The sequence below is a fragment of the Sciurus vulgaris genome, assembly GCF_902686455.1.
Source record: "Sciurus vulgaris genome assembly, chromosome: 5".
NCBI classification, from domain to species: domain Eukaryota; kingdom Metazoa; phylum Chordata; class Mammalia; order Rodentia; family Sciuridae; genus Sciurus; species Sciurus vulgaris.
The window spans coordinates 120396390-120415410 of record NC_136465.1 but is presented as its reverse complement, the minus strand read 5'-3'; the positions used below and the strand labels follow the sequence as shown (position 1 = coordinate 120415410).

The 19021-nt window shown below is 45.5% G+C and overlaps 1 long non-coding RNA gene across 1 annotated transcript; it reads right to left on the bottom strand.

The window, feature by feature from the left end:
- Nucleotides 1-3725: 3725 nt before the first annotated feature.
- LOC306661448 lies at nt 3726-5035 on the bottom strand. Its single transcript, XR_013763877.1, has 3 exons — nt 4571-5035; nt 4144-4303; nt 3726-4004 (listed from the first exon to the last, which is right to left on the bottom strand). It is a non-coding gene; the product is annotated as an uncharacterized lncRNA (long non-coding RNA).
- Nucleotides 5036-19021: the final 13986 nt, after the last annotated feature.

The window sequence follows — 19021 nt, the reverse complement described above, 5'->3', positions numbered from 1 at the left end:
CGCTGATGCGGCTGCGGTGGGGGGAAAGGGGAGAAGGAAAGAAGGAACCTCTTCTCTGCTGATGGGTTTAACCCTCCATTGATCCTCCTCTGCTCTAGCTTTATGTCAGCTAGGCTTAAGTTTAGGTATATATATCAAAAAATTAAAAGTTATTAAAAAAAAAAGATGGTAATTTCTTTTCTCCTCAAGGAATCCAGAGATTATCAGCACACAACTCATTTGTCACTTCCCCCACTTTCAGAAACCTAGGCCCCTTGTATCTTGCTGCTCTGCCATCCTTAGTCCTTAGCATGTTGCTCCTGGCCCAATATCAACTGCTGCTCAAGCTCCAACATCATGTCCACATTCCAGCCATCAGGAAAAACAGAGATGGGAAGAACGTGCCCAGGGTTGATGCAGCTATTGAGATTTCCCAGACGCTACCACACAAAAGGTTATCCCTAACAGATGATGACTTAGTTACCTGGCTACCCCTAGCTGCAGGAGGGTCTGGGAAATGTAACGTTGGTTTTACATGACCATGTGTTTGTTGGGAGATAATGCTCCATAGTTTTGTTCCATTTCTGCACATCTTACAAGTGAGGCATTGACTGTCTTTTGTTCCAGTTTACCATTCCAGGATATACCAAATAGCCTTGGAAGCTATTTAGTGTCCCCCTCCAAAGGAAAGCGCAGGCATGCTGCCCATTATAAAACTTACACAATTCCAGGCACAGTGTCACATGCCTGTAATCCTAGCAGTTTGGGAGGCTGAGGCAGGAGGATCATGAGTTCAAAGCCAGCCTCAGCAACTCAGCAAGGTCTTAAGCAATTAAGCAAGATTCTGTCTCAAATAAAAATTAAAAAGGACTGGGGATGTGGCTCAGTGGTGAAGTGCCCTTCAGTTCAATCCCTAGTGAAAAAAAAAAAAAAGATTTGGGTTCGCTACATTCAGGGTTCCGCTCCCGAAATGCAATCCACTATGTGTGACCTGGCCCTCTCTGCAAAGCCCTGTGAGAATGGGTACTGACACTCTTGCTACTACTATTGCTGTGCCTAATAAACTGTCCTTTGTCTCTGATCCAGGAGTCTTGGCTTCTATCAGCAGCCATGACCCTGGTCAGCTACTTTGTTAGCTTACAAGTAGGATAAAATTTGAGGCCCTTCACATTCCTTGTCAGTGTTTGGCTACAAATCAGGATTTCTACAGGGGTGGTTATTAGAAATTTACCTTTGACCCCTTCCTAGCTATTGAAATTTCTCACACAGGTGCCTCCCGGCACCCAGACCCCTCCCACAACCCAACAGAGAGAAATGATTTCTGGTGAAACTCCAGCCATCCAGAATTCTAGCAGGTCTTGAAATGCCCAAAGACAGGGATGTGCCTGCTCACCTTCTCGGCTCCAGGTGTTTTCATGGGAATCCCAGAGACTTCCTTATCTCCTTCCAGCTTGGAGGATGCTGAATTCTGCTCTGCCTTCTGCACCTGGAATGATTCAGTGCCTTCCCCTTGGTTCCCTAGGACTAAACTGCCTCTTTCTCCATTCCCCACCTTCATCACTCCTAGGTGCCCCATCAATGCTTCCCAATCACATACCCCTGGAGCCACGAGTCTCAGTTGACCTGTTCTGCCTGCCTAACCCCCTGCAACTACCTCTCTCCTCTGGACAGTGAAGGTAGGGCCAGCCAGCCCATTTGTGCCACACCTTGTCCCCATGCCCTCCCTACTCAAGGTGTTCTTCTGTGTAGTGGAGGGGGGAACTGGACAATTCTACCTCATTCCACTTCCCCTTCAAATTCTGTCTTCTTCCTGCAAGCCAGAACTCTGAAGTTATTCAACCCCTCTCACCTTTACTGACATCCCACCACTATTTGATCTCTAAGTCCTGCCTCCTACATTTCCTTGAGTTTGTCCCCTGCACCCTAATCCCATGGCCCTGGTCCAGATTCAACTATATCTCACCTGGATTCTCATGTATGCAACTACTACTAGGTGTCCCCAACCCCCAGTCCACACTTTACAGAGCTGCCTAGGTGGGAATTCTAGGGAAAAAATTGGTTCATAGCTCTTAGTGTTTTCCCACCACCTGCTGAACCAAGTTCCAGCTCTTTACTGGCACCTAAATCATGACTACCACCTGTCCAGTTCTTTTCTCTCCTGCCACAGGCTCAAGCTGTCTGGGCTACTCCACATGTCTCATGCATGTCCTGCCTTCAAATGCTCTTGCATCTTTATACCTTCTATTGATTAAGCCAGGAATGCCCTTCTCTCCTCATCCTGGTCCCTTCTTGTGCAACTGGCACCCCCTATCCATCTTGCAAGTTTGGACTCAAGTATGACCTCATCTGAGAAGTGGTCCCTGTGCTCCTCCACAATCCCAGTAGCAGGTTCTGCCCTCTGTGCTGCCACACAACTGTGCACACACATTACCTCCATTATGGCATATCCCACCACATATGCAATTATTTGTTTGCACTATTCGTGACTCCCTCTAGACCATGAGCTCCTAGAGAGCACAGGCCATAATTGTTTATCTTAGAAAGCGACAAAATGAATTGTGCTTCACTTCACTCATCTCCAGTTCCAAGGCTAACTCAATTGTGATCTGTGACCAAGTAACCTAGTCCAACATAGAGATTGTTTCCCTGAGGCTTTCAGGCAAGAAGACGATTCCAGGACAGAGAAAAAGAAGACATAATGCTGGGGAGAGGTGAATGAGGTTTGTCTCTTATGAAGATCAAGGAATGGGAGACAGGTGATGAGTGCCAATGAGGAATCAGGTCCTGAAGGAAATGCAGACTGGGTTTGGATCATCAGGAGCAGTATCTTAGTCTCCTTTCAGGTGAACATATGTTTGGAGGAAGGGGACAGGGATGAAGACCTAGTGCAGGCCTTGAGATCTAGATTTGAACCAGGGTCTACCAGAGCCAGCAGGCAGACCCATCAGGAATCCCTTAACAGCCGTAGCAGGAAATCCAGAGCTCAAGGGTTCCAAGACTCCCCAGGACAAGGAGCTCAGTCAGTGTCAAGGACTCTGCTTCCTGCCTCAACTCTTGAGGAGAAAGACTGGACAATGAGATCTGGATTACATGGTAAAAGGCTTCAAGTCCTAAATAAAATGTGATTGCTCAGATTGGATCCTGAAGCAGAATAAGGACTTAGTGGAAAAACATGAAATCCAAATAAAGTTGTGTAGTTTGGTTAATAATGTTGTACCACCAGGCAAGGTGGCATCAGCCTCTAATCCCAGGAACTCAGAAGGCTAAGGCAATAGAATCACTAGCTGAAGGCCAGTCTCAGCAACTTAATGAGGCCCTGAGCAATTCAGCAAGATCCTGCCTCAAAATAAGAAAGAACTGGGGATGTAGTTCAGTGGTAAAGTGCCTCTGGGTTCAATTCCCAGTACCAAAAGGGGGAAAAAAAAAAATCAACCAATGTTGATTTCTCCATTTTGGCAATTGTGTCACGGTTAGATAAGAGGTCACCTTAAGGGGAAGATGGATGAAGGGAATTCCAGAACTCTCTATATTACCCATTCTACTCTCATGTAAGTCTAAAATTTATACATTCAAATAAAACCTAAAAAAAAAAAAAAAAAAAAAAACTTTCAAAATCTAAGCTTAAAATTTTAAGAGCCAGGACAAGAGAGAAGATATAAGTTTAAACAGAAGGTAAAGGGAGAAAAAAAGAGAGGTTGCAGTTCTAATTCTTGGTTAAGAATGTGAAGACTTACTGTATTCATTCATCCACTCAACAAATATTTATTGAGCATCTGTTATGGACCAAACATTGTTTGCAGAGCAGTATATACAACTGTGAACAAAGGAGTGCTGAAAGGATAGAAGTGCTTGTATTAATAAAATTGGAGTAAAAATTTAGATTTAGGCAGGAACACCCTTCTGGACTTATTACATACCCTCCTCTATTCCTTCTCAAAGAATCCCCAGGAGGGTTGGGAATGTGGCTCAGTGGTAGAGCACTTGCCTGGCATGTGGGAGGCCCTGAGCTTGATCCCCAGCATCACCTAAAAAAAGAAAAAGAAAAAGAAAATGATTTGGCACCAGGAGACAAATTTCCCGCTCCTCCAGAACTTACATTTTGGGGGATCTAGACCTTAGTCTGCTTATCTAACCCCACTTTACCCTACAGGATCCAGCACACACCTCCCAGGACTGAAAGTGGAGCCAGTTTTCTCAGGGTTACATCAGGGTCCAGGAAGAACTATCACTGACCCAAGAGAATCAGAAGACTTGAGGTGACTCCAGAGGATGCCAGGTTAACTCCTTCTTGGCTTCGAAGTCCTCATAGAACTGTATGTCTGGGCTTATTCATACATAAAATGAGCAACATAATTAGAAATGAACTTTCTCCCAGAGATATGCTGAAATTCAGTAGGCATAAGAGTGTGTTGAAAGGATAAAAGTGCTTGTATTAATATGATCAGGGTAAATATTTAGATTTAGTTAGGAACCCCCTTCTGGAGTTATTACAAACCTTCCTCTGTTCCTTCTCAAAGAATCCCAAGGATCAGAGTTTAAAAAAAAAAAAAAAAAAAAAAAAAAAAAATTGAAGCAAACATTGTGTGCTCACCCAGTGCAGGGCGTCAGGCTGGTCGGTCTGCGTGGACCAACTCCAAGATCAAGATCAGAGTCAGGCCCACACACCCACTTGGACTTTTGGCCGTTCTGCCTCTACTACAGGATGGTACACCTCGACCCTGAGTTCCAGCAAGCCGACGTGGCTCGGGAAAGAGGGGCTCTCGGCGGCTCTTTTCTTTCCCAGCAGTGCCACTGGAACCACCCGAGACCCGTTCGCGCCCCCAAGAGGACCTCCGCCGGCGACCTGCCGCACCCCGCGAGGGGCCTAGCGCAAACCGCTGGGTCTGGCCGCGACCCAGCCTCCTTCGGAGGGAAAGTTGTTGCTCAACCCTGAGGAATGCGGAGCCAAAGCAGCGGCGGGAGGAAGCGCGGGAGACTGCAGCGGCCGGCAGGCGGGCACCGCGCGGGGGTCGCGCGCAGCAGGCTTCGCCCTCACGTAAACAGTAACTCCGGGCGGTGGCAGCGGGGCGACCGACGGTGCCGGACCCGGCTTACGACCCCGGGTGCAGCCACGTGGCCGGGGTGCGGCATATGGCTAGGACAGGCAAGCCAAGGCCCCCGCCTCCTGGCTGTTTGAGAAAGGCGGCAGAGGCAGGCCCAAGGATGGAGGTGTAGCAGCGTCCCATCGAAAACCCTGAGAAGACAGGGTTTTGTCCCCTCCTATCCTCCATATCAGGGATTAAACCCAGGGATACGCTACCACTGAGCTACACCCCCAACCCCTTTTATTTTATTTTTGACAGGATCTCGTTAATTGCTGAGGATGGCCTCAAACTTGCCATCCTCCTGCCTCAGCCTACTGAGTCGCTGGGATTACAAGCATGCTCAGCAAGTTTTCGTCTCAAATGTTAACAATTTACTTCTGGCAGAGTCTACCTTGAACATAGTAGGCGTTCAGAAAACCTTTTTGATAGAATGACTTAATCCTTCCTAGCCTCAGTTTCCTCCTGTGTACAAGGAAAGGTTTGATCGCTGAGGCTACCCTAGCCACTCTGAAATTCTACGATGCAGAGATTAAATCCCATGTGTACTGCTGTGGTTTTGCTTTTAGTTTTTCAGGGACATTTTTAGTGTTACCCTTTATGATGTGCCAGGAGTGAATTTGACACCAGATGGCTTTTTTTTTTCTTTTTCTTTTTTTTTTTTTTTTTTTCTTTAATAAGAAAGAAGACAAAGGGAGAGAGAAAAATATTTTCCAACTGGCAGTGCTGACAGCATTTTGGAAGAGAATCCAGGGAGGCAAAGAAGAGCTGCTTCAGCCTGATTCTTCCTCCTCCTGCACACTGCCATCCTGGCCTCTCCAGAAATGGGGTGGATCACATTTGAGCTTTTTCTGGATGAAGCACAGGGAGCATCATCCCAGGAAACTCCACCCCAGGAGTACTCGCAGCGTTCTCTCTGGCCAGCAGAGTTCTGGCCCCTGAGCCACAGGGTTATGAATTCCAGCTATAGGCAGGGCTCTGCTAAAGGCTGACTCTGGTGTTAATTAGAAGAACAGAGAGACCCTGGCAAATCAAAGCTAGAGCTCTCTGTCTGGGGAACATTCAGGAAAAATAGCCAAAGTGGCAGTGTCTCTTCTGGAATTCCTCTTCTCTCAGATCCTACCTCTCTTTCACTGGCCTGAGGGTGGGTTGGGGGACTGGTCTTTGCTCAAAATGGCCTCTAGCTTAATTCTTAATATGCTATTGCACAGAAAAGGGAAGTTCCTAAAGTAAGCAATTTGGCAGTGCGCACAGTGGTGTCAATAGGAGATGCTGCCGTCAGTCTGCTTGGGTTCAATCAGATCTTGGCTCTACCACTTATTAGTTGTTGGACTAGGCCAAAGGACTTTACCTCCTTGTGCCTTAGCTTTCTCAGCTGTAAAAATGGAATATTTTAAATTCTCACCATAATCCAGTCATCCCAGTGACTCCAGAGGCTAAGACAGGAGGATCACGAGTTAGAGGCCAACCTCAGAAACTTAATGACCATGTCTCAAAATAAAAAATAAGAAAGGGCTGGGGATGAGATCAGTAGTAGTATGCCCCTGAGTTCAAATCCCCAGGATTGCAAATAAATAATAAAATAAAATAAAACAAAATAAAATTCCCACCATAAAAGATTGTTATGTGGATTGAATGAGAAAATACAAGAAAGGTGCCAGTGGTCTGCCTCTTCAACAGACCCTGGCACAAGGTAAGTACTCAATATTTTCTTATCTATGAGGCTACAGGATCCTCAAAACTAGGACATCATTCTGGGCAGGTTCTCAAAGAGATTGTCTTTGAAGAGCCCCATTGTGGTACTGTCACCTTTGGCAAGTTCAGCTGACTGGTTCCTCCCTGCTTCTTCTCCACATCCCCAGGAAACTGGAGGAAGACCACACAGGATGAGCAGAAATTTTGCATCAAGTTTCGACTTCCTTCTATATATCTGGGGGTTATAAGGGAGAAGTGAGTGAGCACAGGATGATTATGTTGGCCATTTGAGAGGTTGTAACCAATGCAGTAGACAGTAGATAAACCAATACACTGTGTACTGCAGGTGGCTTGTGATGGCTGTCCTTTGTAATTCTGCTGAGTGTCTTTGATCTTCTACCATCAAACAGTTTTCTGTTTCAGATGCAGCATTGTGGAACTTTGACTAGACAGCTACTGGAGGCCAATCCTCATCTTTCTGTCATAGTATCCATTGCATATCAACACCCAGCAGAAGCTGCTCATGAAGCAGACTTCAGAAGTGTGATCGAGCTGGGTGTGGTGGCACACGCCTGTAATCTCAGAGGCTCAGGAGGCTGAGGCAGGAAGATCACAAGTTCAAAGTCAGGCTCAGCAATTTAGCAAGGCCCTAAGCAATTCAGTGAGACTGCCTCTAAATAAAATATTTTAAAAGGGGGGCTGGGGATGTAGCTCAGTGGTTAAGACCCCTGGGTTCAATCCCCAATACAAAAAAAGGGAAAAAAAAGCTTCCATCAATTGGTTGAGCTATTATATTAAAAGGAAGCAGGTTGGAACTCCAAACTTGGATGAACAGGGAGAAGCAGGACACAGCTGAGCACTTGGGGGTCAGTTGGTGCTAGCCCCAGGTATCTGCCCTTCAACTCATCCAAATACTCTATTCAAACTTTTCCAGCCTCCAGAAAGTCAGTGATTCCAGAAAGTCAGGGTTCCCAGCATGCCCTGCCACAGGGGAGGTGATTTTCATGCTAGCCTTGGGAAATATAGTATCTTCAGCTGCTCTGTCACTCCTGGCTGCAGAAGCCTTCAAACTGTTCTGTCCTTTCTTTCCCTTCCCTGAATGAGCACTGCTCTCTCTTGAGCTAGCCAGAGCACAGCAACTGCTGCCCTGAGCTATCTTCTGCAGGCTTCTTACGGTTCTTCATGTGCTGGCTCATGAAGCCTTGGGTCTCCTCTTCAGAGAGGACTTTCTTGACCACCATCTATCAAAATTAACCATCCCATAAAATTGCCTTCCATTACCTTATTCTGTTTAAATACATGCTCATCATCTGTCTACCCTACCCAGATTGACCTTGTGTCTCCAACCATCACTGTATCTCAGCACTGTTCATGATGCCTGGTATGGAGTAGATGCCTGCTTACTGATTGGTGGCTTCCTTCTCCCTGAGTTCAGCCAACTCTTCTACTAGGGAATTCTTCTGTCTCAAAAAAAAAAAAAAAATGAGCTTCCTTTATTTTGCAAACTATTTTATTGTTTCTGTCTTTTTATTTTTATATGATTTTTTACCTATTTTACTGCTTCTATTTTTTAATAGGCAGAGATGGTTAATTCCATCAGTTTATTTTCCCCTCCTTTACTCCACCAGGTTACCCAAGAAAGAGAGCTGACCTTTACACATTAGTTAGAACTTTTTAATTGTAAAAACAGCTGAAAGAATGAGCAAGTCTATTGTTTTCATAGACAGAGAGGGTTAATTCCATCCTTCAATAAAGTCAAATTCTCTGTGATTCTTTCCAAAATCTGTGACCTCATGGGCTTCCCCTTAGGACTCCTTGGCCAGGGTTGCATCATATGCCAAGGCCTAAACCAATCACGGACCAGGAGGTAGGAAGCACCCTAGTTGACTGAGACTCTGTGGCTGAGGAGAGGACCTCCTTCCCTCAAAAATGGGAAAGTAAATTCCGGGACAAAAATCAAGGGCTTTACCAGATTGCGTGTGCATGCACGCACACAGACACACACACACACACAGACACACACACACACACAGACACACACACACACACACACACACACACACACACGGAGTGGCTGTTAAATCAACAAGCTGTCCAATAATCTTCCAATAAATTGTTTTTCTGCTTCAGTTAGCCAGAGTTGGTTTCTGTGGCCTGTAACCACAGAACTCTGGCTGATCTTCACTCTCAGGCTATGCAATAAGAATGACAGGAGCATCGGTCATGGCCAGGAGGAGTGATGTCAGCACGTATCCCTGAGATAAGATGGAATGGCCACACAGAAACAGATGCCAAACAACCCTAGGACCTCAGGAAGTCTGTGTGCTTGAAAGCTGGATTGTCAGGTCTTAGAGACCTAAGGCTGTGATTTCAGGGAACGTTGTGATGATTCTACCCACAGGCTGGGTGACCAACTGCAGGCAGTTCACATGGATGTTCATAAAGATTGAAGTGGACTGAAGTGACTACCCTCCCTTTTAGTGTTTTGTTTTGCAGTACTGGGAATCGAGCCCTTGTGGGGCTAGCGCACTACCACTGAGCTACATCCCCAGCCCCCCACCTTCCCTTTTAAAAATTCTATCATGATGTCCAAGAAGCCAACCATTATCATCTAGATGATAGGCCTCTCTCACCTACCACCATTCCTGTGGAAGACTTGAACCATTACACCACCATTTTCCACACTTCATTTCTCACCCTCCTTGGGGCTTTGCACACAGTTCTGCACTTGAGGAGAACTCTGAATAAGGAGATCACATGGTCACTCAGACCTACCCACCTCACCCCCGAAAATGTGAGACTCTGCCCTTCCTTCTCTGAACTGGAATCCCATTCATTCCTCCTCCTGGCTCCCCACTCACACTTGGCCTGCTCTGAAGAGCCTGGTTCAGTGACTGGCAAGTAATCAACATTGGATCAGAGACTGTCAATATTGTCCACCCTCTTCTGCCTCAAGGCACTTGGTCACTTCACTGCCCCTCACTCTGGCTCTAGAACAGCCCCCACCCCCCTCCTGCCCATATCTGACCTAGAGGGTACCACTCACAGCTCATTGCTTCCACCACTGTCCGTGCTGCACTCATTGCTGATTCTGTCTCACCTGCACTAGGCCTCATGACACTTGTCCTCTTTAAGAGGACTCCTACTCAACTCCCCACAGTGGTTTTTCTAAGTTCCAGAGGCTCCTCTCCTCCCCCTCCCCAGTTTGTCCCTGAGAGATAACCTGCTCCCTGCCATTTTATGAGAGCAGCAACATTATTTGGCATGTGGCTCAATACTTCCACAAGAAGACACATCTCTGGCTTCTGGTCACAAGAGGGTAGAGCAAAACCCCCTTTCTCAAAAACTGCCCTCAAAAGGACGAGGAAAATAAACCTTAAATCCATCTTGAACAAAATTATGAGACATTTAAAACGCTTATCCCCAGGATATGAAAACAGAAAGCAGATGGGAGCGTGATGAATGACCTCAGAGAACTCAGGATCAGAAGCAGCAATTAAGCCAAGAAGGCAAGGGTGAAGCAGGGTCTGAAATCTGGGGTTTTCTTCACGATCTCCTTAAAAAGCAATCAGAATGTCAGGAAACTCAGTTACACCCAGCACAATCAGGGGACTTTCTGTCCTCTTTCCGACTCATGCAGGAGACAGAAAGATCCATTCTGGAGGTACTGAATCAGAAATTCTGGACTTTTCTTGGGGATGTGGGGATGGAGAAAAAGGAGTGGGATCAAAAAGTGAAAGTCAGCATCTTGAGCAGGATCATCCAGTCTCCCTGCCACACACCTCTTCCCTTCCCACACTATATCTAGCCCTGAGACTCAGGGCAAGTGGCTTACAATCTTGGAGCAGGAAGAATACACTAGAGGATCTTTTTCTGGAAAAAATGAAACTGCCAGAGGAAAAAAGCTGTTGACAGGGCTGGGGTTGTAGCTCAGTGGTAGAGCACTTGCCTAGCACATGAAAGGCACTGGGTTCCTCAGCACCACATTAAAATAAATAAATAAAACAAAGATATTGTGTCCATCTACTATTAAATATATATACATATATATTTTTTAATTTTTTAATTTGTTTTAATTAGTTATACATGTAGAATACACTTTGATACATCATATATAATGCAGTATAATTTCTCATTCTTCTGGTTATACATGATGTAGAATCCCACCAGTCATATATATGTACACAGGGAAATAATGTCTGATTCATGCTACTATCCTTCCTATCCATGTACCCCCCCCTCCCCTCCCTTCAATCCCCTCTACCTAATCTAAAGTAACTCTGTGGCTATTGACACAGATAATGATGCTCTTCAGTGAGAGTCCAGCACCCTCTACCCCAACCCATACCCATCACTTGACCCTGAGCCCACATGGAGAACTTCCACCTGACACTCTAGAGCCTTCCTCTCAAAGATGAATGGAGAGAATGGATAGCCCAGACGCACCACACAGCAGAGGAAAGTCTCAATGTTACACAAATCCAAGCCACAGAAAACATGAAATCAGAGGGAAAAGCAACAATATCAGGAAAAGAAATTTTCAAAATAATATCCTCAGAGACATAAGATAGTGCATATATCCAAAGGATGTGAAAACTACCTCTTAAAGAAAGAAGTCAGAGAACATGAAAACACTTCTGAAATTTTAAAGAAAGAAAAGTAAAAGGGCCATTAACAATATACTTAGGAAACAGATTAGAGTACAACAGAGAGGATATCTCCCAGAAAACAAAGAAATGGTTTATAAGAGAAACATAATAGGAAATTTTTTTCATTTCTATTGTTGTACACAATATATATTCATGCCATTCATGTGATCATTCATATATATATATATATATATATATATATATATATATATATGGTAATACTGTCTGTTTCATTCTGTTTTTCCATTCCCACCCCCTCCCACCCCTGTTTCCTCTACACCATCCAAATTTCCTTCATCCTTCTCGTTCCCACACCACCACCCCCATTGTTATATATTGTCATGCACTTATCAGAGAAAACATTTGGCCTTTGGTTTTTTGGGCTTGGCCTATTTCACTTAGCATGATATTTTCCAACTTCATCCATTTACCAGCAAATGCCATAATTTTACTATTCTTTATGGCTGAGTAATATTCCATTATATATATATATATATATATATATATATATATATATATATATCACAGTTTCTTTATCCATTCGTCAATTGAAGGGCATCTAGGTTGGTTCCACAATCTAGCTATTGTGAATTGAGTTGCTATGCTGATTTTAAATCCTTTGGGTATAAACTGAGGAGTGGGATAGCTGGGTCAAATGGTGGGTCCATTCCAAGCTTTCTGAAGAATCTCCATACTGCTTTTCAGAGTGGCTGTACCAATTTGCAACTCCAACAGCAATGTATGAGTGTGCCTTTTTCCCCACATCCACACCAACACTTATTATTGCTCATAATAAGAAAATTAAAGGACCAATCCAAACAGTCAGTATCCAAATAGCAGAAGTTGCAGAAAGAATGAAAGAGAAAATGGTGATGGAAGAAATTTCAAAGGAATAATGAAGAAATTCCTCAGATTAAAGGACATAACATGTTAGACCAGAGGTTCTTTTGTGGTACTGAGCTACAGCCCCAGCACTTTATTTTGAGACAGGGTCTCACTAAGTTGCCCAGGCTGGTCTTGAACTTGTGATCCTCTTGCCTCAGACTCCCAGGTAGCTGGAATTACAGGCCTGTGCCAAGTTTCTGCCTAGAATCCAGAGGTTCTTTAAGCATTAGGATAAGTCGTGGGGCCTATTAAAGCACAAATTGGGATAGGGTCCCAGAATTTGCATTTCCAACACATTCCTAAGGTGATAGTAATGCTATGGGGCCACATTTTGAGAACCACTGTTTTAGATTAAAAGGACCTATCAAATGTCCAGAAAAATTAATGCAAAATGATCCAAGCCACTATATTGTGACATTTCCATATATCAGAGATAAAAGAAAAAATCCTCAAAGCAGGGGCAAGAGTAGGGGGGAGGTGAATTCAAAGTCTCCGGAATCAAAATGGCAAAATCTTTTCAACTGCAAAATGAGAAACTGGAAAACAAGGGAGCAATATTTTTAAATTTTTGAAGGAATACGTGGGCAGTGATCCCAGTGAGTCGGGAGGCTGAAGCAGGAGGATCGCAAGTATGAGGTCAGCCTGGGCAACTTAGCAAGACCCTGTCTCAAAATAAAGTAGAAAGGGCTGTGAATGTAGCTCAGTGGTAGAGCACCTCTGGTTTCAATCCCTAAGACTCCCTGCCACCCTCCCCCACAAAACCACACAAAAGGTGCTGGGGCAGCAAGTGAGCATGTTCTTGGGTCCAGTCCTCAAATTTACACACACACGCACACAAACAATATATATATATATATATATATTTGGTTTAAAAATGCTGAAGGAAAATTTTTTCAGCCTAAAATTCCTTACCTAGACAAAATTTTCAATCAAATATGAGGGTGGAATAAAACGATTTTAAGTGTGTAAAAGTCTGCAAAATATTTCCTCACCCCCCCCCCCACTCTTTCTCAGGAAGCTACTGAAGGATAAGATTCTTTAAAATAAGGGAGCAAACCAAGAAAGAAAACATTGGGTCCTACAAAGAGCAAAGGGATGGGCTGCGGGCATAGCCCCATGGAGGAGCACTTGCCCAGCTGCATGCATGAGGACCTGGGTTCAATCTCCAATATAAGAAGAAGGAGGAGGGAGAGAAGAAGAAGGAGAAGGAGGATGAGGAGGAGGAAGAGGGGCAGGCTGCAAAGGGAATTCTTCACTACTGGCCATGAGAAGTCCAGAATGATAGGAATACCACAGGCCTAGTAAGCAACGCATCCAGAGAAAAATGCCAGGATGAAACACCCTGAGACACATGTCTCCAAGGGGGGAAAAGTAGTAGCAATAAAATTCTATGACAGACCAGGCACAGTAGCACATGTCTGTAATCCAAGTGACTCAGAGAGGCTGAGGCAGGAGGATTCTAAGTTCAGGAAGATTTCAAGTGGAGGCCAGTCTCAGGAACTTAGCAAAACCCTAAGCAACTTAGCAAGACCCTGTCTTAAAATAAAAAAACAAAAAGGACTGGGGATGTGGTAAAGCAAGTACCCGGTTCAATTCCCAGTACAAAAAAAAAAAAAAAAAAACCGGTTTGGCCATATGCAAAATTGTACTGATGAGAGGGCATTTTGCAGACCTGTTAAAGGGTGTGGGAAATGGAGTCAGATACTCAAGGAAAACCACACACAAAAAAGAAGAAATTAAGTAGGGGGTGTAGTATAAGAACGAAAACGTACACAGAGTAGGCAATAAAAAGTTATATTAGAAAAGGAAATGTAATCTGAATACTTGCCTTAAGAATGAACAATATTTACAAAGTCAATAATGAAATAATCAAACATAGATTTAGCCCTAAATTATGATAAAAACATAATAGTGATGAGGGAAGAGAAAGGCGAGCCGAGATCAAAATCCTCCTCTTCCAAAACAAGAAGTCAACAAATTAAATAGATGAATCCAAATTGGAAGTACATATATTACTTAGAAATAAGGAAGGAAATACCAGAAGAAACAGCTAGAGTTGAAAGTGGTGGCCCCTGAGGACTAGCATAAGGGATGGGAAAAGGGCCAGGGCGACTTCTTTTTGTTACAACCCTTTCAGTACTATTTGATTTTTTAATTTTGGCTATGTGTATTATCTGGACAAGATAAATATTAACTTTATAACACAACTCTAGTTGGTGCCACATCTCCCTATGGCAAGCCTGCAGGGGTCAGTGTGAATTCAGAGGGGCAGGGACGTCCCCACCCTCATCCCCTCCAGAGTGGGCTCTATTCATCAACTCATCCTTTTTCCCCTGTCAGATACAATGTCCTCCCCTCCTCCTATTCTTCTGGCAGCCATACTACTAACTGTACTAACATGCTAGTTTCCAAAGATACCTCTGGGGCTATGCATGCACTGTACCCTCTATCTGAAAGGCTACCCTTCCCAGCTGATGAACTCTATTTTCTACTTCATGTCTCAGTTTAGAAAATTTCCTCCAGTTTTCCCTCTCCCCTCGAATTTGGGGCAAATACTCCACTGTGTGTCCCCTCCTTACCTCTAGCTGTAGCTTTCTGTATTATAAATTATCCTCAGTTTGCCTCTCCCACTGGATGGTAGTAGTCCCATGAGGGCGGGAGCTGACTACTCCCTGAATCCCCAAGACAGAGCCAGTGCACGGTAAGAAGTCAGTAATCACAGAACAGGATGAATCCATGACTCACTTTTAGTAAAGGCTCAATAAACATTCAAATGAATGAATTAATGATTCATGAAAAAAATGCAGATCTCCAACCCATTCTAATTATTAAGTCCTTGTCTCCCTTCTTCATTCCACTGTCTACTCTTCCTCCTTCCTACAATGTCATACTTCTCAAACAACTTAGCTGTGGCCAGGGCTCAATTCCCAGTCGCTGCGCTCCAGCCTCAACCCCATATGGAAGCGAGAGCCCCTTCCTGTGACCTGGGTTAGCTCCAGTACAGGACTTTCTGAGTTACGCCTAGATTGAAATGAGCTGCTTCTGAGTATTTGTCCGTCCAGTTAGGAAGAAAATCAGCTACTTCTCAGATTCTCTGTCCCCAGGCCCAAAGTACAGCGCTAGAGGTCTAGGACCTTAGCTTAACAGAAGGGACCAGGTTGAGCTCTGGATTTTGGTCTGCCTGACAAGGATGGATCTTGGCCTAAACTAAGCGGCTGGCCCTATCCAGTCTTTTCACTTCTCTGTCCATTTTGAAGGCCATCAGCCGAGATTCCGGCCCTCTCAGCTGCCATACCCTCCTGACTCGTGACTGGCGGCCAATGTCTTCGAATGGGAAAGTATGAGGCCAGCGCCTGGGGTGCTGGAAGGTTTGGAGGTAAGGAGCCGGCATGCTTAGCTGCGGCTGGCCACACACACTGTAGGCTGGAGGGTAAAAACCTGCTGTGGCTCTACTGAAGCTTCTCGAGGCCAGTACAAAGCTAGCCTCTGGGAAGGCAGGAAGAGATGGGCCAGAATCTACATCACTGGAACGCCTCAAGGTCGCCTGCCTGGGTCAGGGGCGTCCTGCCTCCCCACCCCCACCGCGCCACGTGACCTCAAAGAGCCGCCAGGGCTTTGGAATGCAGCGACCTAAGCGGTGCCCCTAGAGGGGCCGGCGGAGCGGCCCGGGAGCGAGAGGCCGCACTGGGGGCTAGCGGGACTGGAGAGGGGGTGGGTAGGGCGCAAAAGGGGCCCCTTCTTTCCCTTTCACCACCGCGAGAGCGGGGAGGAGCACGGGAAGAGGGAGGTTTGGCCTCGTCCAGGGAACCTGTAAATACCGACTGGGAAACTCGATCTGCTCCTGTCGCTGCCTTATTTAGGAGAAGGGTTGGAGCCCCGCGTTTAGTGGCTGCTGGGGGCTATGGTCACGTGATCTACCAGGACCAAGGAGGCTGAGCTCCCAGGAGAGGAGATCTGGAAGCGGGAAGGGGCCAGCCCTGCTGGATCCCGTCCCAAATAGTTCTATGTTTGTCTCACACACACCCCACACCACACACTGAATGTGGGGGTGGGAAGGTCCGGGATCTGCCACGCGCTTTTTCTAAATGTTCAGGCGTGGTGTGTCAGTTCGATTGGCCAAGTCTCAGTTGACTTGAGTCTTGTTTTGGAAGCCCGGTGTAAATCTGACTCCCGGGCCTCCAGGCTCTTGTGCCTGGGGTAATGAGCCGGATGCGGGCAGCTAGGCCCTGGGGCTGGGGCTTCCCTGGCCTGGGTGGGGAGGCAAAGCCCAGGGGGCAGGCATCCTGTGTCTCCCAAGCTCCCTGGTTCAGTGCCCCAGGTTCACCAGCAGTTCCCAGAGAGGAAGGTGCCCACTGGCACTGGCTTCCAGCAGAGCCATGGATGCGGGTTATGTGAGAGGCATCAGGGGTGGGTAGGGAAAACAAGGTGGTGACCGCCCTGAAGAAGCTTATGCAGTAAAAACCAGAGGAAGACACAATATGGGAACCAGAGATGCTCTTAAGTCAGACTGGCTGTGATCTGGGAAGGTTTGAGAAAGTGGCACTTGAATTGTACCTTCAAGGGTGGGAAGTGCCTCACAAATGGTATCCAGGCAGAGAACTGCCTGTATAAAAGTGTGGAGGCACAGGATGTCAGAAGTAGAGCCCCAGGTACTTAGTTCCTCATGATAGCAGCACAGGTAAGTGTAGGGAAAGCACAAGAGACCGAGTGGGCAAACCAACAGAGCTAGATTTTGGGGCCATGTGTGCCCAGCTAGGCATCTGAGCTTCATCCAGATAGGCTTGGGGAACTGCTGAATCATTCCATGTAGACAGAGTCAGATTTTCATTTTATAGGAGAGCCGGGGATGGATTTGGATTTGGAACCTAGAGAATGAAAAATGTTGCTTAGGAGCCTATTGCCAGTTTCCCCTGAGAAAGCATGAGTGGAAATGGGAAGAAAACAAGGGCCTGAAAAATGCTTCAGAGGGGAGAAGCCACTCATTGGGTTCAGGACTCATTGGGGGTGGGCACCAGTAGGGAGGGAGACACTGAGGTGACTTCGGATTCTGGCTTGGGGGAGTGGGCAGATGATGGGTGCACAAATAACAGGTTTGACAACAATGAGACTAATATTTATTGAGCACTTACAGCATGTCAGGCACTAAACCACCCCCCACCCCCACCCCATATTGGAAGCTAAACCCAGGGGCACTTTATCACTGAGCTACATCCCCAACCCTTTTTAAAAAATAGTGTCTGAGTTGCCCAGTCTGGCCTCAAACTTGCAGTCCTCCTGCCTCAGCCTCCCAAGTAGCTAGGATTACAGACATGCATCACCACACCTGGCAACACTTGAATAACATTTTAAGTAAGATTAATTTCATTTAATTCTCACAATAATCTATGAAGTAGGTACTACTGTCATCTGCAACTTGATGTGGGGCAACTGAGTAACTAAGTGGTCAGGCTGGGATGATGAGCATGCCTGAACTTTGCCGAATGAATCACACAGAATCTGAAGCCCCTGTGAGGTTTTCCAGACTGCTCCACCAAGAAACTGTGCTCCCCACAGTGGTCACTAACTCCTCCCTTCTCCCCAGCCTTCAGCATCCAGTGTCCCCTCTCCCCTCACAGCTTCAGTCACTGTTACTGGTCTTCTTCCCTCACCCATCCCACCTAAGCCAAGGAAGGTCTTTACCAGGCTTCTCAGGAACTTTCTCTCATCCATACCTCTTCCTTGATTCACCCCTCCTTGTTGGGTTCTCATTACAGTGTTCTGTGTCTGTCTTTGGAAGGATCTCTGTCTGTTATACAGGAATCTTTCTTTGACCTCAGAGCAAGAGGTGCTTGAGGCCATCTCTGCATCATTCAGGAACAACCAGAGCCCTACAAACATACAGGAGGCACCACAACATATAAGAGGTGAAACCAGTGTTGTTCTAATTCTGAGTCACAGCAAGAAGTGGAGAGATCAATTTAGAGAGCACCTTAAAAAATGAAATAGACTATAATTCATGCAATAGAAAATATCAGAGTATATGCACATAGCAAGGATAAGTATTGCCCTGTGAAACTTTTCAGTTATCTTCACAATATAAAATGTGTGTTTCTTGCTATGGGCCACTGAATCCCTGAACAAAAGAACACTGGTAAAGACAGTGAAGTCAAGATGCATATAGTGAACACATAAAGGCTGTTCTGTGTCAGGCACTATGCTAGGCACAAGGGATCCATTAGTAAGCAGGATAGCCCCTAATCTCAATGTATCTTCTTGATGGGAAGTCAAAAGGCAAAGAGTTCCCAGACAAGGTGCTAAATGCCCAAGAGAGTATGCGGGAGACCAAAAAGTCCTTATGTGATAGGGGAATCTGGAGAGGGCTTCCCAGAGGAGGTGGTGCAGAGTTCTTAGCAAGACTGTGACTAGTTCTAGTACTGCCTCCATATTATAGGTAGGAAGAGAACAGTGGAAAGTGCCAAAAGTTTAAGTCTGAAAGTCCAAAGACAATTTTAGTCCTGCCTTCTCTTCTTAACAAGCTATTTGGGTGCCGATGAGTCAATTAACCTTTCCAGATTGTTTTTCTTCATCAACAAAATGGGCACGATATTTGCTCTGTTAATCTCAAAGAAGTGAGAGATCAAATGAGATAATGCATACGAAAGTATGTTGTAAGCTATAAAAGGAGACAGACCATCTCTGTGTATGAACAAATGAAAACAAAGAAGTAAAGAGACCTACCCAACATTATTGATG